General features: G+C 40.8%; 1 protein-coding gene across 1 annotated transcript in view; it reads right to left on the bottom strand.

Annotated features, from left to right (window-relative positions):
• The window catches only part of LOC125768018 (uncharacterized), a 103,009-nt gene extending 82,169 nt beyond the window's left edge, over positions 1–20,840 (bottom strand). Inside the window, exons 1-2 of the mRNA XM_049435125.1 lie at positions 20,723–20,840; positions 18,490–19,239 (exon numbers count right to left, since the gene is read on the bottom strand). The gene's annotated coding sequence lies outside the window, so the exon portion shown is untranslated. The remainder of the gene's footprint in view (positions 1–18,489; positions 19,240–20,722) is intronic.
• Positions 20,841–26,940: the final 6,100 nt, after the last annotated feature.

Below are 26,940 nucleotides of genomic sequence, written 5' to 3'. Positions count from 1 at the left end.
ATAAAATAGCCACTACCTCCCCCGCATACATCGATAGCGATCGCGGTACATGGTTCATAAAATGTTTATGGTGGTACCATATATCATTCGCCATCATATGGGCCGTACAGAGTTTGCTCGGTTTTTATTATTTAACTGTGGGTAGACAGTGTTGGCATTAAGGGTGGCGGTGGCAGGTTAGCCGGACCTATGTCCTGAATGTGGTGCGTTCCCATGTGCAACATATCCTCAATTTGCCAGGGCACGTTCAATTTTCTTTTCCTTCTCACGGTTCGCCTCAATGAAGTCACAATCCCCAATCTGTGGTTGGTGGGGGTGGTTGGTTTCCGGTTTCCTTTCTGTTCGTGGCACCCAGAATTCCCGGAAGTGACCGATAATGCTACTGGTTGGGTGATGGAAAAGCGCTAGAGCAGCTTTTAGTGGGACATTCATTTGATATTGAATTGTGAAAGCCGGAGAAGTTTATCAAGTGAGGATTGATAAGGAACAGGATTTTTATCACGTCGGGAAGCTGATTACAATCAGACATAATAGACTCGTTGGTTACTGGAAATTTTGCAATAAAGATTTTACTTTTATGTTTTATATTTCTATTAATTTTTTTGGGATGATAAAACGAGCAGAAACATGATTTTGCTGCACAAATTTTTGTTCACGAAATGTACACATTGAAATTAAAAAAAAACTAAAGGTAGATTTTTTTTTAATTCAAAAATAAAATTTAAAAACATAAACCCACCTTAAAAACTTCTGCATTAACTTATCATCGTATTTGGGACAATATATTTATTCATTTTGTGTACAACCAAACAACTATCCCCGGGTCCGATCGATCCGATGGTTCTGATTACTCCATTGTGGTTCCATTGAACCAAACCAAATAAATTCTATAGTATTACATTGAAACCTTTCCCTGCGCACTATGCGCTCGAACCATCGTATCCCTCCGTGACTGCTTTCAACCGAAAGCGCATTAGTTTCGATTGCTCGGAAATGGAGCACGAAAAACCCACCCTAACGGACGAGAGTGATGATCCAAAAAATCACTCATCCTGCATCCTTCAGCCTTGTGTCGCCAACAGCCAGGGTCAAACAATTGGCATGCAATCGTCTGGATAGAATCCATCGCAATGACCCGGGCACCACCCATTCGCAAGCGTTTGGGTGGCCCCAATGTTTTATGGGGTAGGTTTAGGCTTTGGATTTATGTTCCAAGTGGATTTCTTATTTCTCCAACCGTACGAACATCATGACACGACCCACGATTGGACCCATCGACCGTGCTCATGAACTGAATCCGTCCGCTGGACAATGGACAACGTTTCGTGGACGAATTATTGTGTGTGTGTGTGCGTGTGTCGGGTTGTTACTTCCTTTTGAACAGACCGTGAAGAATCATGGCGAACTGCTGTACACCACGCAAGGGGCATATTTTCTTTCAATCCTCTCTACGAAACCCTCTCCGCCCGCTTCCCTCTTATCACCCTATCACCCCGTTTTTGGAGGCCAATGGCGATCGATTCGTGTGGCTTTGATTCAACAGTAATCTGCAAACATAAACCACCAAACACAGAGCGCCCGAAGGGTGGGGTCGTGTGGTCGTATACGGTTCGGAATTTGTGACCTTCAACGTATTGGGTAGGTTGGTGGTGGTGGTGTGCTGTTTGTTCGGGATCAACTCGATTGATGGATGGTCGATTTTCACGCCCTGCGGGGTAGTTTGCGAGAGTTCCGATTGCAACCTGGAGTGGGTTTAAATCGCGAACGATTTTCCTTGAACTTGATAAAATGGCGCGATCAGAACAGACACGTCTTAAGATGCATTGGAAGACAGCATGAGCTGTCGGGGATGATATAAAACTTTCGTAGCAAGATGGTGGTTTGATGGAAGGTTGTACGATTACATTAACCTTCCGTTTTGTTTTGCTTTAACCAGACAAAGTTGATTTTATAAAAAAATAACAGAAGAGAATCACACATACTTTGCTAAACACGTAAATTATGACTTAATTATGGTTTTGTCACAGTAATTTTTGCAAATAATTTATCATTTTCGCAAAAAATAACAAACAAATAAACAATAGAAAAGCGATTTTCAAAGCAAGATAAATAATACTATTCGAATTAAAAAAAAATACATAAAAAAATTATCTTCCAAAAAAATAAACTAAAAAGCTTGTACAAACTAAATTATTGAAAAATGCCCAATAACCTTCAACCGGATCTCATAAAGAAGAAAAATCCCCCTTGAAAGATATTTTCATTTGCTTGCTATAAAATTATGACAAAACATCCATGAATCACCTAACATGCCTATCAATAACACTCGACGTAACGGGTCAACTGGTCAGATCCGGTCATAAAGACAGGAGGAGTGTTATAGCAACGCTATCGTACGTTTATTTTATTTCAGCCCCGTACAACATCGTTTACCTTTTATAGCTTTTCAACCTCAGAAGCGTATTGCGTGTTTTACTATCCAGCTTGCCGGATTTTGTTGGTGCCCGTTTTTGGAGCTAGAACTGTTAAGGTGTGGAAGGTTGATTTTACCTTTTACTTCCAAAATATGGTTCGAACCCGGTGGACACATATCAGTTAGTGAAGGGATTGTGTTTTTCCTTTCATCTGTCGGAGAGTACAGAATCGAAACGCCATCGGAACGTATTGTTCCGAAATGTACCATTTTTTTTGGTTGCTTTTTAGGCAATGTACGTTACCTTGCATGACATGTCAAATGCAGCATTGCTATATTCGGTATGTTTGTGTTAAGGGAAACCCAGAGGTCATACCGTTGTGGGTGGGTTTTTGCTTACTTTACAACGTTACCCTTCCGTTCGATTAAGGTAAAAAAGAAGTCCATGACTTGGCTATTGAAATGAACGTTTACATTTTTTTAGTGATCAATCCCATCCGTATCCGCCGATGTGGCTGTATCGTGTCTGTGTCCGGTGCCAATCAGTTCAGGTGAGTCCTTGTAATACTTGACCAAGCGAAGGCCACGTGTGGACGAAGGGAAAGCGATCTCTGTTTGGACTGATGTTATGTTCAAGATCGTTTTTACTACCGATTGGTTACCGATTGAACGATGGCCCTTCACAGTGGCGATTTGTACTCTCGCATCAAGCTCATGGGTTTTGATTGAAAAATCTTGTCGTTCGATTCTGTCAAAGTTCGGACTTACCATGCCATTGTGTAGCTATTACACATTGCACAATAAAGCTTAACTGAAGCTGCACTTCATGTGTGTTATGTAGAGCGCTTCAAAAACATTTACATGTTTAATAACGTACAAGTGACAGGCTAGTTTGATGTTGAAACGATTTTTCTATCGCTTACTTGCCGTTTCGCAAATCGCCGTAACAGGGGGAATGTGGAAAGAGAGAGAGAGAGAAAACATACAGCAAAAGGAGAAAATGGCAGCACAAAAGCCCATTATAGTGATTATTTTCCATCAGCTTTCGGTACATGCATTATTCAATATCGTGCTCTCCCGCCATCATGCAGACTTCATATGCCGGCTCGGCACTATTCCCTTAAATCCCTTAGCCAGTGCGAGTAAACGCTTAATTATTCGAGACGAGATTAGCAGATATGATGCTGCGCAACGGACGAGGTTTTTCGGGTTTTGCGTGACACCATCAATCATTGTGCTGATTTCTTCCCTGTAGCGAAACCCTTACCCACACAAAGCATATCATCCGAAAGGCAGAAACAGAACCTGCCGATGTGTGTTTCATTTAGTTCTGCTTGTCAGTTTCGCTTTTCGAGGCTTTTTGGCTGGTGAAATTGAAACTGTGCAAAAGTTAAGCCGAGGAAGCAGAAATGGTTTTTTTTTGTTTCAGTGATGCTCTGGTTAGTGAAGTAAAATCGGGGGAAAACGATTAGCCTAAAAGGCGTCTCTAAAAATATGACCCGTGCAGTGGCGCCTTGTGCTTTAAATGGAGCGATTAAATGTTGGCACGATTAAGTACGTACGTAAGATGATTTATTTATTTTTTCGTAATGCGAATGGAGTTTGTATTCAATGTATTGATAGTGTAAATAAAACATAAACAAATGTGGATGATGTGATGATTTTGATATAAATATAAAGGTGAAGCAAAGGGAAACATTAGCTAAATGTGTATCCGTATAATTTGATTAATTCTTTTTCTATAAAATTCTTCATCGATAAGACCTTACCCAAAACGACCACAACGAAAATGAAATCAATTCTTTTCCACGAAAATCACCTTCCCAGCGTTCCAAGCACGATCGTTAAAAGGTGAAAGAAATGTTACCAATAAATGTCAAGTAAAAACTCTCGTCCATGGACCATTCCGGTTGAAGGTTATTGTAAAGGGCGGATTGAAATAACAAAATAAAAAATCGTGATGATGTTTATCAGAACGCGGAACACTTACATAAACTATTTCATCATTTGAAGTATCCATTTTGATCGGTTCCCTGAATCGGACAACGGTGATGTGGATGATGAAAGCTACAGAAGGTAATGGAGAAGTTTAACTTTAAATAACTTGTCACAGCCCTGCTTATCCTGACCAAAAAAAAGGGGGTCCGAAATAAAAAGCGGCCCTTCAACTTTAGTTGGCCTTTCAAAATATTGAGGTGGACCACAACCCTTTCTTCCGATATGCTAGACAAACGCTCTATAATGGAAAGCTCGATCAATCAAGATGTTACCGAGATTAGGAGCACGATCGTTGACACATTTCAGCCTCAATTACATGCATCTAATTGAAAGGTTGTTTTCTAGTTTTATTTTTATTTAATCTCTCCTCCACTGCAGTTCCAACGAACGGGCCCAGTGTGAGACGGGTTGGCCACACAAGCTTTTCGTTTCGATTTCAATGCATTTGATAGTGAAGGCGCCTTTCGGCGCATGGCCCTTTGTTCCCTTCATACCGAACCCGAAACGTCATTATTGGATGCAATCATTTGCAGTCGCCGCCTGACCGCAAAGCGTTCTGACACTGGACGGTTGGGTTAAAAAATGAAATGAAGGGATAAATATGACCGCATTCCGAAATCGAAAGCTTTCACTCAAATTAAAACCAGTCCACCGTGTACGTCTAAGTGTTTTGGGATCGTTGGTTTCGTTTGTGGCCCAGTACATATTGCAATATTGGTCCCGCCTCACGGAGATGGAAGAATCCTTTTGCACTGCAGCAAACCCCACTACACAATGGTGGTGCATTTAAACGTGCTAATTACAAATGGCGGCGACACCGAGCTCGAGCTAGGTGTTATTATGGTATAGATTAATGCTGTCGACATTTGAAATCGGAATTGCGATATGAGGCGGTTTTCCGCATTTATATAGCACACCAGTGCGCTGTTTCCAACACGTTGTTTCTTACCATTCACGCCGCAATGGGCTTGGTACGTTGGTGCGCAAGGTGCAAACGGGTGCCGTCGATGTGAGCTTTCAAGGGTTAGGGCTAAGGGTTGCAATTAGACTTCCAGTACCAGTCACGTCATTGCCAAGTTTGCGCGTCGTGGAATCGGACCTGATTTAATTATAATGTACCTTTTAAGAGACGGCAAATCGTGAAGGGTTGTTTTTTCTATCGATCAAAGACATACAAGCGAGGTGGAATGCTGGTACGACTTTAATCTAAACATCCTAGTCAGTTTATTAATGTTAGTAACAAGGAAGTTATTGTTTCAAAATGAAAAATAAATCTTAAACAAAATGCATAAAATTGATTTGGAAAAAAATTATTATTTTTCCCATATTTCATTTAATGAAAAAAAAGGAAAAAAAAATCTTTGGCGTATAAGAATTCTCGTTGAATTAGGGCTAAATTTGAAATTTTTATCTTTTTAGTAAAAAAAAGTTATTTATATTTCATGAATACGGCTTTAGCCGTATAGTCAACATAAAAAAGCTAGAATTGGTTACAGTTTTCACAAAGCATTTCCTCTTTGTCCTTTGGATTATCCGGGGCATACTCGATTTTTTTTTTTTTGGTAAAGAACTCGAAAATAATAAAACGCCTTTATAGACTTCAAATTACCCATAATTACTCAAATATATTTCAATTAAAAATTTAATAAAGCATATTCACAAATTGAATTGTTTAGAATAATTATTCCATAAAATAAAACATAATTTTAACTCTTTTAAATTATGTACATAGACATTGAAACAGACAATTAAATCTAATAGTTAAACTGACGTAACCGTCACAATTAAACTAATTGCAGTTGGGAACGCACACCACCCAAAAACAATACATCACCCACCAGCTCCACATAATTAAAATCAACTTTGTGATTCGGTAACACTTAGCACTATCACACACTGACGCAATCGCTTCCCATTGACTGGGTCGTTCGTGCTAATAATAATGAGACGATGATTTATGCTCTCGAGCACAAACGTTCCACCATCGTTTCAGCGAACATCATCCCAAAAACCCACTAAGCGCAATGAGTGATTTTAGCGGAAGACAAGCGATGCCAATGGGCAATGGCATGAAGGAAAAACTAAGCTAAAAACTCGACATACACAACCCTGTGAACACTCAGTTTCCCCCCGTGTGTGTATTTGTTTGCTGTAGCACGATGAAGTGGCTCATGATTAAGCAGTTATGCCGCTGATCGACTCGTTTCTCTCGGGGTTTATGTTTTTGCATAACTACACCCGGAGCATTAATCTTGTCGCCTTGCACGTCTATGCGTGTGTGTGTGCATGTTAATATTTGTGCCCTAAAGCGAGGGCTTACGCGTCATCGCACCCACAGCTTGTGAACTCATTTTCTTTTCATCTATCAAACTTTGTGCTGAGTGGTTTTGTGGCGCGTGAGGGTGTTGATCGGTTTGATAGGAATCATTTGTTCTACGTGCTTTTCACTGACCCTGCCTAGAGTCCGATTACAACAACAAGCACGGGAAGCATTTAGATTAATGAAGTGTTTCCGATGGATGAAGCTGGTGAACATGCTAGTGGCCCTAATTTATTTGGAGCGTTCAATGTACTGTTGCGGTAAGTTTCGATAATGGAAATAGTATGTAAATGAGGTACTGTTAAAACCCCCAAGAACTTGTTGTTCTAGGCTTTCAAGAATGCTATTAGCAAAAGTAAATACATACTAATGATCTTTGCTGTGCCAGCAAGAAACACTTTAACGAACTCGTTGCACTCATCATCACCATCGACATAATGCATAAATCTTGTTGCACTTTGACGATTGAGACGATCGAGTGATTGTGTACCTTCCAAACGATTGTCTGAAACAGGTTATTGTTGACTAGTCAATGATTGGGGTTTTTCTACCATTCAATACAGGTTCTTAAAGAGGAAACATTAATCCACACTGGTTATGGAAGTGTTTCATGTTCTTGTGCTTTTTTTTCTATTCTATTTTTGTGTTCTTTGTACATGTGTAAAACACTCGCTTTGTACATTTGATTCGATTAGTATTCGTACACGCACACCAAAAAATCCATTTCAACTGAATCGAAAAAGTCGTGATTTCCTGTTCAAAATTCTTCACGCAGAGTGACCATCTGTTGCATAAAATACCAGAACAACTCGTAGCAAGATTCTGATCCCAAAGCCTACAGTCTCCAAAAAAAAAAGCCGTGGGATGAACAACTTCCCACCCAAAAGCGTACATTTTATTACAAACCATTCCATTTCCAACGAGTCGCAACCAATTGCGATTGGTTCGCGATTGCAGTTCCAAACTGGCAGCACCTTCTCTTTCAACCCACAGACAGAGCGTAGGACCAGCGATCGGTTTCTAAAACTCAACAGCGTTCCAAACGATCCAGCGCTTGATCCGCTCCAAAGCCATATCTAATGACATTTCAAACGACCTTCGGGCAGAGGAATTTCCTCACGCTCCGAATCTCTAACGATCGTGCCCAACCGGTGCAAGGGGTATGGTAGGCACAGGCCAAGCGAAACAACGCAACCGTAGTTCTGACGGTTTCTGAGCTGCTTCGGGACCTGCTGCTTGAGTGTCTAGACGCACGCTTAAACCGAGCTGACGAGGTAAGGGTTGTTGCAAAGCAAAACCTACCTTAGAGACTAATAAATTGTTTCACTCTGTCCGGTGTGAGATTGTTCAAGCTGGTTGGAGGTGTTAGATCGCGTCCTCAAACACACACGGCAAACTAACTGCGTGGGGTTTCGAATGACACTAGCGTTTTTTGCTGTGCAGGCGGGAACAAATAAAAAGCATTATTGCCTGCTTGGTCAGGTTTGGCGTTTTTGTTCTTGTTTGTGTCCAACCTGATCAACGATTCTGCGATCAAATGTTGAGGGGCACCTTGTTCTTTTTGGTGAAGAGATGAACAAGATCCGTCTGCTAAGTGTGTATGCACAATGCGGATTACTTGAAGGAGAAATCAATGCCAACTTGCTGCAGGTAGGTACCTGTAATAATACATTTGATGCACCTTCAGTTTTTTTTTTCGTTGCTGGCAACAGCACGAGCTGATCTTCGTAAATCCATTCTAATTGAGTGTTGCATGATTGAAAGTAGGCAATCAATTGATTATTTATGTAAGAGGTTGTTTCGTGTTGTTTCTCGCTTCTTTTATTGGAAAGTGATCTTTATAAACTTTCATTTTTACGGTTTGCAATTAACATTGAACTTTGTGTACTAGATTTAATGATTTGTTGAATGTTTATGGTTTACTCTTTTATTAAATCAGTAAGTTTTGTTTATTTTTGCTTTGCTTTTCTATGATTGGGATAAATTAATTAGTAAAATAATTGAAGAAATAAAAGTTTATAAAACTTTAAAAAAATACTTAGGAACCATTCAAGGGTGGCGTGGATTTCAGCGTTATGATTTGTTATATTAGGAGATTAAGTTCGTGTGAGTTAGCACAAAATATCAAGAACTGACAATCCCGCTACGAGTCAAAAATAAGTCTAATAAACCAGAAATGGTCGACATGGCCTTAAAAATCGTTAAGCCAAGAAGAAGAAGCACAAAAATATGGTTCTAAAATTTTTGATTAACACCATGAAATAATTGATAACTCACAGTTTATCGGTAAATTTATAAGATCCATTGCGAAAAAAAAGACAGTGAAACAACAACTGCGTAAACCCTGCAGTGTTAATATTACTTTTAAAAAATCTATGTAACTATAACCCAAAAATTCCTCCTCAAGCTGTAGGAAACATTTTCCCAGCCACATTATCAATGCCGTTTTTACTTTCTGCACTGGCACTGGCGCGACTCGTGCCGCATAGTAACATTCTTCCCGTTTCACTTTCTCGCGGGTGGAAAATATACTCCACCAGATGCAACAATGAACAAACAATGGAGTGGGAGCTGGTGGAATGCCACCATCCCGAACGAAAACGATAGAACGAGCCAAAGAAAAGGGAACGTGGAAGAGAAACAGAAAACCAAACAACCGAACATCATTTTTCCGTCCATCAGAAACCGTAGAGGGAACCGAAAGCTTCGAGAGCCAAAGTGCAAACACCAAATGTGGAAATCGTGCCCCGATATGCCTCCCCGGGGAATGGGAGGGCGCAGGGAGCGGGTTTACCGAAGAGAGACAGAACGGTCGAACTAGATCAGGCTAGAATCAGCTGTACGAGGGCGCTTTATGGTGCGGTATCGATTACCGTTGCGAGTCGTGATGTGGTACCGTGAAGTGGAATGCACATGTTACCAGTTGCTCGTTACCTAGTTTTGCCGTCGTAAACAGGCAGATCAAAGCAAAGGCTTCGGATACGTTTCTCTCACATACAGCCGGCCCTCGTTTCACACTGCAAATGGCGACATGGCTATGTTTGTTTTTCCGCACGAGCATTAACAAGAAGATCAATAGCGGGTTCAAAAGAGTGCAAAGAAAGACCGGCAAATGGAGTTCGAAGGACTCGGGGAGGGTAGGAAAAAATGAAAGCACAATTCCTTCGCTAAAGTATGATGGTTGCAGTAAAAGACACTCCAGTACGCATGGTTTCGGTCGGACCGATCGGACCCGAGAGATGAGGTGAAGGTTTAGGATTACACGGCGCTTGAAACATGTCCGATGCAACATACTTGTTGCAAGTTTAAGTACACATTCGACTATGGGACCAATGCGATAGACATCGCCCCACTCACAGTATGAAGGGGAAAGCGTTGCAGAAATTACACCAATAGGTCTAATATGCATCGAGTTTTTTTTTGCACCCAACAGAACACAAACAGCAACGGGTGAACTTACCGTTAGTCACATACACAGTTCCAGAGACATACGAACGTTTACATCAGGATATGTGAGGGAACGAAAATCTACACACTGCTGCCATTTTCTTCACCTACTTTTCCTATCTTGAGCTTTAAAAATGCTTTTCCTGAAGCATACTTTTTTTTGCTAATGTATGCAGGCACACTGGTGGACCCTTCTGTCGGAGACGATTAGATTAGAGCGCAAAACCTACATAATCCACTGCCGTACCCATGCGTGTGGGATGCGGATTAACCATTATACATATTCCCCTTCTGCACGTTGCCCTTCCCACTCGCATCCATTTTCCTTGTAGCGAGAAAAAAGTAGTACCCAGTTTTGGGATTGGGATTAGAAGATTGTCGCCTGCATAAAGGAGAACCTGTTTTTCTTTCGACCCAACTCAACAAACAACCCCCTTGTCAAGTCTAACCTCCCGTACAGTGATGCTGCTGCTGCTGCTGCTGTTGCAGTGATAAGTGCCCACCGGCTTAGTACAACTTTTACTTCAACTTTTCAACCCTTCCACACCCGCTCTCGGGCAATGTGCAGAGGCGTGCGCCTCCGTGTGCATCGGTGTTTTTTTTTTCGCTGCAGCGCCCATCGCAAACGAATTCGTACGGAAGCAAATACTAACTAGAAAAACCACTTTCGCGACGGTACAAAATCTACCACAAGTGGGGGGGGGGGGGGGGGGGGGGGGGTGAGAAAAAAAGCTAGTACTACTTTTCGCCCTTCCGTTCTCTCTCTTTCTTCCTATCATTCCCTTCGGGGTTTGTTTTTTTCTTCCTCGCTTTATCGCGATTGTGCGCGTGTTTGCATTGATGCGCACCGTAAGGAAGTTTTCGTTGGCGAGCTGCGTTTCGCGCCAAGCGACGAACCTCACAAAGGCAAGGAGGAAGGAATTTTACCGATGGGATGGTGATTTGTGGCCACCGATTTGCTGACAGGGTGAAAAGAATTTTCCATTTATCATGGACGTTTGACAAGACTGGTGTTTAACGTTTGCGAATGGGAAGATTTCTAAGCACCCTCGCCGGAGTATGTACTTTCGTGTAACCTTCATGGAATGGGAGTTATGCTGCTTCTTTCCGTACCGAACGATGTCATCCCGAAGAGAGTGTGAGTATAAATTTGCATACCAAAAAAAAGGTAACGGGAAATTTAAATGAAAGTGCATGATCACACGGGCTCACATCGTTGTCTATTAAAGTCCCTCAGTAAAAAAAAAAAACATTTTACTAAAGTAACTCTTCCCAACAAAGGTCACACTTACTCCCAACGATGGGACAAAATAAATGACCCTTCTTACCTTCACACTGTGGAGCATACCATCTCAAGATGGTTCGCTATCGTATGATCTAACGAAAGAAGGCTTCTAAACACCGTCGGCGCTGCATGAAAGTAAAAACAAACCCGTCACGCGTTTCATGTGCATACATTAGTTGAAGGGGCGTCTAGTTTCGTGCAGTTCCCCTTTTCGAAGGCGTTGAAGACGATTTAGCGTGCCGGTTTTTGGGTCGGTGTTTAGATGAGTCACCCGCATCGCTACAGTTTGGTCTTTCTTGTGTTGTAAACTCCCTTTACACTGATCCTACTGAAGGAGCGAGGAAAACAAAGTTTCGTGATCATGTGGAAGGTTAAGCCGTCCGAAAGGTCTGCTTAAAAGGGTACTTTCGATTTCACATTTTTGTGTTTTGATTCGCTGCGCAGTACGTAGGAACCAAGAACAAGTAAATCGTTTGTATAAGTAAGTGTTTATTTATTTTAAATCTCGAGAAGTATATAAAATATTGATGGGAAATTGATAATCCATTTTGAGATAAAAAAATATCATATTTAACAGTTTTTTTATGCAATTGAATTAAAAACACCTTAATTTTGAACAATGTAGATAAACTTCGAGGACTGAACTATTTGCGTGGAATTTTTTTCAATAAGAACCCAAATAAAATATTGGTCTAATTTAATTTCAAAATTAAAGTTTTTTTTTTCAAACAAATCATTAAAAGTAATTCGAAGGAATTCATCACTTCTAATTAAACCAAATTCATGATGAATGAATGGAAACTATTTTTGAACGCTTGTTCAAACCCCATATAAAAGCATTGTCATTTGCAATAAAAATAAAACAAGTACAAACTCAAACAGGATACGGTTTTGGTACGCCCAGGCAACTAAACTTGAGCGAGTTTGTCCAGCTGGTTTGCCCGTGCCATTCAACCCGTGGTAGGCGTATACTGCGGATATAGCAAACTGCGCACAACACAACCCAAAAGGTGACAACTTTTGCGGAACAAAACTCGTTTTGTGTTGCTGCACGAATTTCGCCCCCCAAATAAAGAGCAATCCTGTTGACTCCATCGCGTGGAAAGCGATCGGCCGCGATGATCGAACGCTGATTTCGATGACGTAAGCCGATGGACACTTTAGTGCAAATGTTCCACTTCCTTTTGCATCTCGTTTCACCGATGATCGCGTAGCTGGCAGATCGTTTCATCGATTGTTTGGTTCGAGCCGCCGGGTTTGTTGATCGAATTTTGGTAATATCAAACATTGCGGAGCTCGGTTGTGTAATGTTGATCTTAAGCAGAGAAAAAACCTTTACCCAACTGTTATGAATTCCCCCCAAACCGATTCAAGTTTGGATGGATGTATTTTTAGTGTTCATCACGCCTATCTCTTTGAAACCCATTGCCAACTTTCGTCCATCAAGATTAAGTAATCTTCCGTTTTCACAATCACCGATCGGATTGATTCTTCGTGGTTGCTTATTTATTTATCTTTGCTTCCTTGGGCCGCTCGTGATCCGGAATTGTCCAGCGTTTCAACGACTACCGCGAGTAGTCGCACCATTTTTGGCAGTGAAGGAAACGCGAATTATTATGCACGATGATGACGCACGAATCGATGACGGGGGGCGTTCGCGATCGCGCTTTCGATCGGTCGCGTTGTGGATTTGTGGTTCACGGTTAATGGTGTGGTTGAAGAAGACGCTCTATCAACATTATGCCGACGGGTTGTGTCCTTCCAATTGCTGTGTGCCCTTTTATGGTTTCGCACAATGAGGTAGGAATAAATTATAAAAAGGCGCAAAAAAAGACGCAACAAAACCCGACAGTGACACCACGGAAGCGGAAATGCTACCATTTCTTAAGGCAAAAATAGCTGTCCACGTTTTTACGCGGAGGAAAGTGACAGACAGCTCGTTGTTTGTTGTTCGAGATAGCATTGACGCGATCCATCTGGTCACGTGTTTCGGTGGTGTAGCAATTTGTTTCCTCCAATCAAGTAATCACCCATTTGAAGGGTTCTTTCGTGGAGCTTCTCTCGTCTCGAAAAGCTCGTTACCCCAGCGAACTTTGCCCCAGTCAGCCCGGAGGGTGTAAAGTGTGAGTGCATAAATTATCTTTCCGCACGTGCGGGTCTTTAGACAAGGGAATAAAGACAAAAGAGAGGGTGAAAAATATAGAAAAACTCACCAACTAACATACTCAAACAAGAAGCATCTCGTTTCGACCATTGTTTCACCCATTTTTACTCATCCCATTGAATAATGCGGGACAGAGGTTTGATGCCGGGGTTCTTGCTGCGTTGCATAATGGAACAATGTAAATCCGTTGGTGGGAAAGAGCTTGTTATGCTCTTACGCTGAAGAGCTTGTATACTTCACTAGCAGGGGGAAAGGTACCCTGAGAGATGACAGTAACCGTGGTGGACCCATCATACCGCTACAGAACAATGGCATCGATAATGAAAATTATAAAGCGCTCCGCAAGCCAGTAAATGATGTCCACTTGCATAAAACGGTGCGCAAAAGGTCTCGCTGGAGTTAACCTGAATTAATGCTGGTCCGGCTTATATGGTTCACTAGCCACCAACCCACTGCGGCCGAGGGGTTTTTGTCGGTCACATTAAGAATGAAGCTTTATTAAGGGCTTAAAGTTTTCTGTCATCGCGCTGATGGAAGGGGAACGGGAAGGTTAGTTGCGGTAGGGTATTAATGTTAATTAAAGAAAATGTGTTATTGCTCGGGTACAAAATCACAACGGTTTTTGTGCCACCGTATGTCCAACCCTTGTGGTAGGGGAAAAGGAATGAAATGACAACGGTTGTCGGTATTATGTTTTAAGCTTCCATTTTTCTCCCCATTCTCGATCAGTTTGTCTCCGAAAACCCCCGGTCGGGCCCATTTAGACACAATTATGAATTTAGCTTACTTGACTGTTCCCGCCGTTGTTGCCGCTTTGTAAAACGGTGTTTAATTGTGTCACCGTATGGTGAGCTACCGTTCCATTTTTCGTGGAAGTATTGAAACAGCTTCTGTGCGGTATGCTGTATGTTGGCACTTGTGAAGTTTTTTCCTAGTGATTAATATTCCGTACCGTGTCTCACAAGCACATTAAAGAGACATCTTGAGCTACTTGCTGTACGCTTCAGCTAGACTGCTTCAAGACACCGGAAGAGCAGTAAAGAAACTAGAAAAATGAAGCACCATCTTAACCGCAACCGTACAATGCAGCTGAGGAGTGATGGCGCACGAGTGTCATCGTCATCACCATCAACTTACCCCACCTACCCCAAAAGCTACGGACCTTTTTTCGAAGAAGCAGCGTGTAAGACTCGTTACAGTATTTATAGATTTCAAGGTCTCTCGCCTAGCGCCTAGCCTTCGGGGCAGTTTCCGTTTTACGAACCAGTGTGGGTGAGAGTAGGTAGGTTGGCAGCTGTTTTACCGGCACTGGCACAAGGGCGGCCTGTCTTGGTTTGGCATTGAAACAAAATATGACAAAAACCTCACCGAAACACTCGTACACCCGCATCGGATACACCCGCGCGATCGAATCGTCGTGGTTTGCGATTGATTTGTTATGCAAATTGGGAATGTAGTCACGGTGGTTATGATGATGATGGTGACGACGGACATGGTGTGTGGTGGGCTTTGACGCACCTCTTCGATATGTTTGGTCTTACTGTGGGATAAGGGTGGGAAGCTATCTTCTCTTCAGAGCAGTAAATATCATCGTAACAACAAACGATATGCCATCATAATCGAGCACACCCAAACAAATATTGCTCTTCCAACTTGTCGTAGGGAAGATGCCGGAACGAATGATCTTCTTTTTTGTCTATCGGTTTTTTCTATCTCCCTCTACGACCCATACAACCTTTCACATGGGTGTCAAGCAAGATGTGTATGACATAATCATTAGACGTTTGGGGGGTTTTCCGATTTTGGGAGGTTTTTTAGAGAGCCTAACCCGAATGCGCACTCGTACTCCGATACGCTTTTCGGCTCTTCGAGGGCAAACCTTTCGACCTACAAACACTCAAACCCGTGACAGGTTACGCAAATTGAGGCTAAACCGTTTGACACCCATTTTCATCTCGCAGGGGTGTGTTTTGAATATTACGATAATGTTTTTTTAACCCTTGTGGAAGGGGTTTTATAGCTTACTGGGAAAACATTTGTATTATTTTATTTTACTCTTCATTTTTGTTAAAAGAATAGAAGTCTAATTAGTGTCGTTAGGAAATCAGAAATATTCGATCTGACTGTATGAATGTGCTTAGAGGTTTTTTCTTAAAGGTTCAGAATTATTTTTAAGTGAAAAAACCAGTAGAAAAAAAACAATTGCAATATCCTAAAAGTATTTCCAGGAAATCTCCAAATTTTCTTGTGATTTGTTCCGTTTTTTTTCCATATATGTATACGATAGAAGGTTATTCGAAAATATAAGATCTGTTCATTTAGACGACAGCCAAACAGATGATTTCAACAGACGGCAGAGAGTGTAGATAAGAAAGATTATAAGTATTAAATTACAATGACAATGAAACTGGATGATGTTGTTTGACTAATCAAAAGTTGTGATATTTAAAGAGATGATATGGCCAATATTGCTTACTGAAGGTAACAATCATAGTAATAATTCCTCTTTCTGTAAACCTTCCCGTATGGGTTTGCATTAAAGCAATTTTTTTTACGCCACCATCTTAAGCTGAGCGCAAAGCACTGACATTCAAGCACTTCCATTGGCTTTTGTTGCGATTCAGCAATCTTATGTCATGATCAAGGATTTACTCTGCGATGGTGTAAGGTTTAAATCGAAATTCACATCAACCAGTTGCTGATGTCATCGTATACCGTCAGTGTGGTGTGGTGTGGCAGAATTAATGCACAGCGTTTTCATTCCACTGATTGAATCCGCCACCACACTACACGATTGATGCTGGTAAGCGTATGTCAAGATCGGTCAGTGACATTGGTTGATTATGGAAACATGTTTAACATTCATGGCTTTTTGATTTCGCTAGCGATTTTGTGAATATCTGCGTTTTAGATAGCAGTGAATGTGGCGGAGAGTTAAGAACAACACTTTGCTACAGCGAAATTTTGTTATTCATTAATCATTCTTCCCAGAAGAACAGTTGGTGCCTGTGAGCTAACAAACCCCGTTAATCGATTTCCTTCTGCTCGAACCGATCTATCGTGCTTAGGTACAAGATTTGATTGATTTTCCAAAGCGACCCAGATGCCCATAACTTCCGTTCCGTTTGCCGCGCATATAAACCGTGGGAGATTGTTTTAGCTAAAGGGCGGCATGTTTGTTTGCTCTCGGCACGGTTGCGAATGTTTAACGCCTCTCAGCGTTCAGTTTGTACGTCATTTCATCACGCATCGTACCGCGCTATAGGATGGATGCTAAACTGTCGGCACGATTGTTTTTTTCGGTAGAAGGTGGCGCAACTCACGGTTCAATTCGGTCGAAACCGCCCACAGTACCACAGTTCTGCTGCACAAATGAATCACCTGTTTCGTCATGTGATCGCCACTTTGGTTCTTCCGCTCAAGTTGCGCTTCTTCATAACCGCACCATCATCAGTTTACCGGGTCGATCGTGTTTGTCGTGACACGGTCCTTTTTCTATCCAGCCTCTGCTGTTTCGCTTCCGTGTGGATGAAAAGTAGCCAGACAAACAACAATTTGCACAAAAGCATCAAAATATCTACGCCACAATAATATGACAGCGATAGTTTTGTTTCCGCCGTTACCGCAACACCGTAATTACGCACGTTAACTCCTTCGCGGAACAAAAGACTTCAACGCCCCAGCAGGCTAGGAACCTGCCGGCGAACCCGATCGTTGGTCGTTCGTTCTGCCATGCATGAACGGTGTTTGCCACCACCTGCCAGAACAGTGTGTGAGTTGTTTTGTTTCTCTTAAACAAAAAAAAACGGGCATTAGGTAAAGGTAAACGTCCAAATGGTAAGCTTGTACGATTGTTGTGATTCTTCAGTTTGTGGCTCCGTTCCGAAATCGATCGGTTGTAAATGATCATTACTATTATGTATAGGAATGGTTGTACGAAAGCAAAGAAACCAATCAAACACAGATTCGGCCAAAGTGGAAAGGCTACCGGGGAGTTTTTTTATGGCCAGTAAAGAAACCACAAATTGGTACAGATGGCTACAAATGTTTGCGGTTTTGTTGTGACTTTTCGGGTAAAATGATGGTTGATTGAAGGTTTTTTTCTTTGTTTCAATAAAAGATTCGTTTCTAATTGCCATGTCATGAACGTTCAAAATAACTTATATAAGTTTTAATTGACGTAAGTAACTAACACTAAATAAATTGTTCGTTTCATTCTCATTTCTGTATTTAATATTTTACTACAAACTACTTGACTAAAGATAATTTAATTATATAAAAGAACAAACTTTTTTTAAATTCTTTAAATGAAAATAATTACCAAAAAATGTATAATTTACAAGTTAAGGGATTCAAAACCACTTTTATTTAAAACATAAGTACATGTTTCCACCACTCGAAATTGAAACAACAATGTATAATTTGCATGCAAAAAAGCAAGTGCTCATAAAATTAGCATAATCACTGATTGTTAGCAGTATCGTATCGCGTATATGTACGAAGTAGAAAAAAAATTTCGATCATTGTCACTACGAGGTGGTCTGGCATAGTTCCTCCTGCAGGTTTCTTCCAGAAAACGGTGTCAAAATCGCTTCGCTGCACATCGCAAGATGCAACGGGCAGCTGATGTCATGCATCGTGCTGATTTTGTTTTGCTGTGAAAGAACCGTGAAAGGTTCCTGCGGTTTGTTTGTCAAACGCAATTATGTGCATTTGTCACGGCAGTACGTAACAGTGTTTTGTTTGGTAGAAATTTTCAGTTATAAAATATGCTACAGTGTAGCCAATAAACTTCTGTGTATAATTTTATTCCCGACCCGTGGAGACACTCGATTCTGGTCTTCTTCTGTCCACTGGCTTACCTTGAAGGTGCGGACCAACAAGCACAGCAAGATGACTTTATCCTTTTGTGGTTCGTTGTATTGTGCTTCGCCTTATTTGGGCAGTTGGCCACCACCAACGATCTGCGTGTGTGCACGAACGTCGCCGGCGTGGAAAGATTGCAGCAAACGAGTTAAAAAAAAACCTGAACGATCCGAACCCTTCGTTCGGAGGGGGAGTGATAAAATATTCAATCTCCAAACACGAAAACCAGTTTTCTGTCACTAACACAGCGTGAAGTGCGACTTCTTTTCGCACACGTCACACGTTTTGCGGGAAGGCTTTCGTTTCGTTGCTTCACCTGTTAATTTGGAGCTTTGTGATTTAAAAACGATCGGAACATTATGCGAAACGATGCTGGGATGAGATTACGCACTGTGTAACACTGTCGCCACACTTACAGACAAATAAATACGCCTGCACTAACACTGTGTGAACGGTTTTCTTGCACTCACTCGCGAAATGCTAATTTCACATAAATGTGTTGATTTTTTTTATTTCCTACACGAAGCCACTTTCACATCTTTGTCACCTTCGATCAACCGGTTAGTGGTTTTTTTTTCTTGCGAAAATAACACTTACGCACTTACCACCACCGTACGGACATACCGTTTGTCAGTATTTTGTTTACAAATACAGTTCACAGCATTAATTCAAAATAACACAGCAGAAACGGCGAAAACAAAACTATCCACAGATCACATGCATTAACAATTCTATTGAAAAAACCCCTTAAACGGGATGGGAAATAAAGGTAAAGAACATTGAAATAAAGTTGAATACAAAGTGTTGCTGATGCTGCCACCCTGCTGTTTCTTCTGCTTCTTACATGCAGGAGGGCATAGTTCCCTCCCCATTTTGATCGAAAGTGTCTTTGCACGGTCATCCTTTGCCGTGGTTGAAGAAAAAAACAACCCCTTCTACCCTGATGACACTGAGGCAGGCGAGAAGATACAGCCGCGACCGAATTCTTGCACAGTTTTACATGTTTCATCTTGCCGCACTCAACCGTCCACGCGGGGCTCCATTTGCAGTGGCTACTTGCTGTACGGTGGAGAATGGAGAAGGCTCAAAATGATCTTCTCCCTCATGCACACACACACACACTGACACACAAACACTCGGCCGGTCTGTACCGTCCGCTGCCGAAAAGGTTACGTAAGGTTTCGTTGTTGTTTTGTTGTTGTGTTCCCTCCACGCGTACACAAGTGCTTTTGGATGGATGCCTGTGATGGCCACGAAACGGTTGATGTGCAATACTTTTTGTGCCCAGCAGTGTTTTTTCTCTCCTCCCTCAGCTTTCCCAGCATCATCAAATGCAATGCCAAAGCGAATGATTGTTACCATACCGGCTGGGACTGAACCGTGAAACCCATAACGCCGTTACCAAACCTTCGCACTGTTCGTCCGTCGGCAAAGATGCGCCCAGAAGCGCCAAAAGGAAATCGAAAAGCGTTAGCGAAGGAAACAACTGGAAACTGGCAAAGCTCAAAAGCTAAAAGCGAAATCGATCAAGATCGGCACGAATGTCGGGCGGAAAAATTATGAACGATGTAATTTATCGGATCCCCGCAGCTAGACCGAGTAAGCTGCCATTGAGGAAGCGGGAAATTCGGAATGGAAGAGGTTTTGGGAATTTGTAATCAAATTATGCCGTACGGTGACGCAAACGGGACCTGCTACGGTTGTTTGACTGATGCTGCGTACAATCTAGTCGGGGTTTGTTTCCCATTTTTTGAGATCGATTCTTACTATAACCGGGACACACCCGGAAATTAGTTTGGGAACCACCTGTCTCAATCATACGCTGTTCAGACGGAATCGATCTCCGGTGCAGCTTGGATTGCATTAATGCGCATTTATACACTTGTTTTTTTTTTGTTTTGACCTTTAATCACCTACTAGAACAACACAACACTGATAATAAACTATAAATGATTATGATCGATGACGCGATGATGTGATCAATAATTCCGCAAATCACCCCCGATACGCAATTGCCTACAAGTTCACACACATTTGCACGAGCACTCAACAAAACAGCATCCAACGTTACTGCATTGCAAATGTGTGTAACTTGTCACGGTGTGTTAAGGTTTCTTCCCTTTTCATACACGTGCACCATTTTCATCGTTTGCAAAACGAAAGATTTGTACGCTGGTATAGGCGCGAAAGTGGCTACACTTACTGCCTTTGGAATGTTTTGATGCTTACAATGCCGTCACGATCGCTGTTACCCACGCGGTACGAGTCGCTAGGGTGTACGGAAAGCACTACGGCATTCGGCAATACCGTGCACGCGAATGGCGAAACCGTCTCGGATCGAGTGAGCTTCAAACCAGTACTGAGGCGCGCTGGTTCGTTCTTCTAGCGCCAGACCCCTCGGTTGTAACGATCGTGTGAGTTCAGTGGTCGGCAAAGAACGATCGTGTTTTGCGTGGCTCTAGAGCGCTGAATTTTAAAAATTTGAAATTAACAGGATTTTTTTCTATTAAAAAAATACAAACAAATTTATTGGTATTTTCAGAATTCCATTTAATTGAATTCCATTTTTACTCACTTGTGTTGTTCATATTTTAATCAAATATGTTGTAAAGTGAATTTATAAAAAACACTGAAAAATAGTTCTCTTTGTTTGAATTTGAATTGACAATGAAATAATTAAATACTTTTTCTATCGTTTGTGTAAAGACCTTTACATATTTATTCTCTTATTTATTTACAAGTATGTTGGCTTCTTCCAATGTATGAAGGCACATTAGGCAATAAAAAATATCACTACCATCACTACTTCTTGTTGTTGCAATTTATATGTTTGTAATACATGATTTTTCAATAATGTACACATTTTTTAAATATTGATATATTTTTAAAATACAGAGAGCATATTATTCCCACTTTGTTCACCAAGGGTTGATGTGGAGCGAATTGCATATTTTACGGCTGTTAACTTGGAAAACTTTTGATCGACATGCGCAACTTGGATCGACATAACATAAACCACTTATCGACAAAGTCGACATGACAGGGATTTCAACGCAAGTTATTTGATTTACATTTTCAAATAATGTAGTGTTTTTATTTATAAAATATTTTACCAACAAGATACAAATCGACATCATAAGTAATGGACATCATCGAAAATATAGGCTAACTTTCAGTTATAATTTTTCTCAATATACACAATCTTAGATTAAGTCATTAATTTCATTTCTTTTCGAGTTCTTTTTTTATAAAGATGTCTGTGTCAACATTATAAACAACCTTGATTGTATTATTGTACATTTTACATTTTAACCGTACAAAAACCATTTAAATGGTACAATCAACACCAGCACAATCTCGTGCGATTCTATTCAATCAAGCAAACAGTAAATATAGAGACAGACAGCACAAAAAAACAGCAGGAAAAAAGGTGAAAGTAGAAATGCGCGATAAAATAACAGTTTGAATCACTCTCCTTACTCCAGCATATAGCTCAACTTGTGTACCCGATAAAAGTTTTTAATTGGATTCCGTTCTATCAGCAGCTAATCAGCAGCAACGATGAAGCGTTCGTTAGTGAGAAACGAACATTGTAGAAAGTTGTGTGTCGATGCAAAATACGCAAAAAAAAAATCGAAAGCAAGACAGTTTTGCAACTTGTCATTTCAATCGCTGATATAATGTTAGATACATGTAAGTTGAAATACTTTCGATTACGATACAATTAGCTGTAGTTATGCTGAATGGCGTAAAAATGTGCAAAACAGCAAATGTTGCTTGAAATCGTTGTCAATAACTTCTTGCAAAAGTGCAACCTAATTAAGGAGACAATTTTTCATATTAATAGATTGCACCGAGTGTGCAGCTGCTTCGTGCAAAAAGTGATAGCATTTTCATCATTATATGGCTCAAAGTTTTAATCAGCCAGAGAAGGCGTATCGTGCTAATTAAATACTTCAAACTGCACCGTTGCTAAACAACTGATTATAAACTTTGTGCTGGAGCATTCTGGGAAACCAGCCTGAACTATAGTTAACCATGTGAACGAAATAGTTATATGTATGGCCAAATCCATGCAACGCTTTCCATGTTTGCTAAGCTCCGCTGTACATAAATGATAAACAGAACAGAGGTCCAAAGTTATGTTGTTGATGTGTTATTTTCAATTGAAAATATTTTTCCTCTTATTGAAAAACGGTTCAGTAGGTGTCAAAGCTGCAAATGATTCCCTCGTTTCCATATTCCTTTTTTTTGTTTCCGGAATAGATATTGTAGAACTCTTTTTGTGGGGAATATTTGTCTATATCCCCAACTCATCTTCCACCTTTCCAGTGGATTTGTGTGTAGGTTTTAAAATTCTACACATATTGCTCATGTTTTAAACATACACACAAACACAAAGCGCTTAACTCAAATACAATTTAATGACTGGCACATGTTGCTGCTCCCTACTGAGCAGCTCACGTGTCGAAACCGAACAGTCGCTTAGAGCGGGTGTACAATTTTTAATTATCTTCAGTAACAAAGTGCTTTGCTTTGCTCATAACAAATGAGATTTTCCATTGTACAAGTAACTCATTTCGGGCCGGTTATTAGGCAAATGTAGGCAAATATTATTGGGAGGAGAGCAATAAGAAAATACACCTACATACCGCTTAAATTATGATGAAAAATGGCTTTTTTATCATCATTTTAAGAAGAGAAAAGTACAAATTTGATCCCAAATTTCAAGTACGCATTCGTTCGCGTGTTATTGCTTCCTGACAGCTTTGCAAACTTGATTATGTTGGTGAACACATTTACGCACACATAAAAGCCGAAACGATTAAATAAGTGTAAACGGATAAAAACAACATTCAACATACTGTCTAAGATAGGGAAAACGAAATGAAGAAGCGACACAGTGACAGCATATTTGGGAGCGAACTTTAGAAAGAAAAGCAAACAGTGGACTGTATCGGTGAAAATGTCGCGTCCACGTTCACAGCTGTACCAGGAGCGAAGACATTACAGGAGTTGCCCATTTAGAGCGGGAAAGCTTTGAATTGATACTGGTTGCTAACCGTACCTACAACACGCATGGGCAGGACGGGCAAAACATACCGCCACTGGAACACATACTAGGACAGTGAAAATGTGCGAAGTTTAATGAACGAACTCAACTTCTCCAGGTTGTGCGAGAGGACCGTTTCGTGTGTGAGCGAAAAGTAGAAGAAAATCATGAGAGCCTTTCATCAACGTGCGTATCCCCGATGGGAATGGTACGAAACCGTCTGTTACAATTCTACAAATTTGCTCACTCAAAAGGTTTAACACCATTCTGATGTGGATAAGCGTGTTCGTGTATGTGTGAAAGTGTTGGGTAGAAGTTTTATTATTTGTTGTGATTGCATTTATCGTTTTTCCTTTTCGCATAATAATGAAACCATTGCACACCCTGTTCAAAAATAAAATCTTTAAAACTGTCCCAGTAAAGCTCATTTGAAATGTATTTGCATTGTTAATAAGTCACAACAACGGCATAAGGCGCCCTTCATTATCAAACAAGATGGACGCGTACCATATTCTACAGGTTATTTTTGATGATGGTCAGTGACTATCATTCTTACGCGATAAAAGAGCATCAAACATGTTCGAGAGCGTTTGCCAAAAACTCGCTGTAAGATAAGAAATTGTTTTCCCCGTTTTTCACTCTCCCAACTGGCTCTGGCTCTCTTACGAAGTTTATCTCTCAATCGGTTTGAAATGTTGTTTCTTAACACTTTTCTTTTTATCTGCGCAGTCATGCGTGTGGAAATGCATTCCAAGGTGGAGAAAAGAGTGCCACGGCTCTGCGTGGAAAATGAGTTCCCTGGAGAGTATTCATGCTCGCTATCAATAATTCCCTGCCGTAGTACACTTTCGTATGCATTTCCATCAACAATGGCAATGCAACTTACAGCCTTTTGCATTTGATAGTAGCAGAGCGTATGATATCGGTTTGGAATGGTTTTTGGGGAAAAAAATAGCAGCCATTGTTGTGTTTTATAAAAGCTTTTTTAAAGTTCTATGCTATCAATACTTAATTTTACTTCCCATTTGAATTTATATTGGAGTTTCATTAACTTTTATTATTAAAAATGTTTTTAAATCTTACAGAAAATGCTTTTCAGGGCAAAAGATAACTCAATATGTAATAATTCGGATTTGCAAGTTTTAAAATTATACATTCTATATTATTATTGTTATATTATATTATAATTTTTAATTATTAATTATAATCAGTTTTTAAGTTGTGAGTTTTTTAATCTTTACTCCAATGGTCCAATTTTGTACCAATGATAAATCTAACTTACAAAAAGTTAAACAGGTGCATGAAAAGCTATGAAGGGATAACTCCAAACTTTGTGATATTATAAGTCCATTGTAAGATAGAAACTTTATCCTTTCTCTTTTCTTATTGTAAAGGAATTCTTTAAATTTTATCCACCATTATTATATATCCATCATTATGAACAATACTGAGAAAATCCTATCAAATGGACAATATAACTTTGATTAACAATTAGTATCAGTGTTATCAGTTATTCAGTGGAAAAAATATTGCTTTTCTGACAAATATTCCAGGAGTTACAATCACAGAAGTTAAATTGGATGTTACATCGGGACCAGATATTTCTATATTAAAACATTATTTCGCTGAAAGCACTTTGTAAATTACAATTCAGAAAATAAATTAAACCCAACCCTAGACAGTTTGGTAAACCAATTATATTGTGGTGAAAGTGTGAAGTAAAAAACTTCCATTGGCATCGAATTTCCTCCCATTCCCATGATTAATCGGTAGCGTAGCTTCAATCAGCGCAATGAATGAACCCCAACCACATCGCAAAAAACCATCAAACAAACCATAAAATCGTGAAATTCCACCGAAATTCGAATCAAACAGTAGATTCGGGTATGAAACCATAGCAATTTGCAAATGCACTGATGACGGCGGGCAGCATTGGCATTTATGTTCGGTTGCGAGGGTCCCATACTATATCGCACGAGCGCGCATATTTTCCTCCGGACACAAAATGAGGAAAATGTGTTTGACTGCATTACCAGACTGCAATCAATCGAGCAGTGAGAGGAAAAAAAATGATAAAAGGTTTCGAAATAAAGCTACAAAAAAACAGAAAAAATTGAGAAATTCGACCGAACAAAAAAAAATTCCATCAGAAGAAGGTCCCAGAACATACAGCGACATATAAAGAGTGAATGTTCCAGAGGGTACCCGAGTCGCATATATACATGCATCGTTCTGATTTTCGTTCGTGGTTTCGTGAGTTGGTGCAATTTGTGATTCGTGTGTCTTGCCGCTCTCACTTCCCTGCGACTAGTACGCCCGGCACTCCATCCTTCGGAATGATGTTATTTCAGCAATCCATCACGCCAGCGTTCTTAACTTTTGTCACAATTATGGTATCTATTGCCGGGTTACCTTTGCTGCGAAAGAAACGGATGAAGACGACCCGGACAAAGTTGGGGGTCAGGCAAAGTTGGGTTGGCAGTGGAGCACCCCACTGTAGAAGCCAGATAAACTCAATTTAAGCAATTTGTAGTCATTCTCCGACGGTGTAGATTTGCAGCAAAAGGGAAAACTCCAAACCCGACAAGTCACGAACATTATCGTCCCCAGCACGGTTGCACCGCTGGTTTGGTATCTCTATATTTCTGATGAAAGATGAAGCAATCGTCTCCGAGTTTTTGCGTGATTTACAAACGTCACAGTAGCAAGTGTAAAGGAGTAAGCAGATATAGCATGTCATAAAATCGTTCTGGTTCTAAACGTGCACGGCATGCAATGGGTTTTCCATCCCTAACGGGCGGTGGAACGGAGGGAATGGAAACGAAGCCGTTCGAGGAAATTGGCACCCATCCTCCCAAGCACTCTAACTCACCCCAGGTGAGGATCTCCGTCGAATGGGGAACCGCTGGGGGGAGTGAGTTGTTATTCGAAGATCATCATTTTTAACGAGATGATTTGCTGTGATTGGTGAATGGTTTAAACTTTTTGATTACTTTCGTCAACGTGCTCGTACGCCCGGGGTGTTGGGTTTTGAAGCATTATGGCAAAATCATTATCGTTTTGTAACGGAAAACTATAGCAAAGCAAGGAAAAAGGAGGTGGAAAAATTGTGTCACCGCGGGTATGCAGGTTTTAGAGCAGCTTCGCTGAAGCGTGTCGGGCTGGGCCGTGTTGGTAGGGAAAACTTTTAATTATGTTTATGACCGAAAGCTTCCCGCTGGGTGTTTTTGCTACCAAGCGGGAACGTTACAGACCTTGCAGGCGAAGGTTCCCATTGCTTTACACCTGTAGCTGCCGTTAAAATCTGGCCGAAGAGTTTGTTTTTAGTGCATTTGGGAAATGACTGCTAGCTAACTTTGTTCTCCAGTGTGGTATTGGTTGTTTTTAGGATAGA

This window comes from Anopheles funestus, chromosome 3RL (genome assembly GCF_943734845.2).
Source record: "Anopheles funestus chromosome 3RL, idAnoFuneDA-416_04, whole genome shotgun sequence".
In the NCBI taxonomy this organism is placed as follows: domain Eukaryota; kingdom Metazoa; phylum Arthropoda; class Insecta; order Diptera; family Culicidae; genus Anopheles; species Anopheles funestus.
The sequence above is the reverse complement of the archived record's forward strand: the minus strand, read 5'-3'. Positions and strand labels throughout refer to the sequence as shown.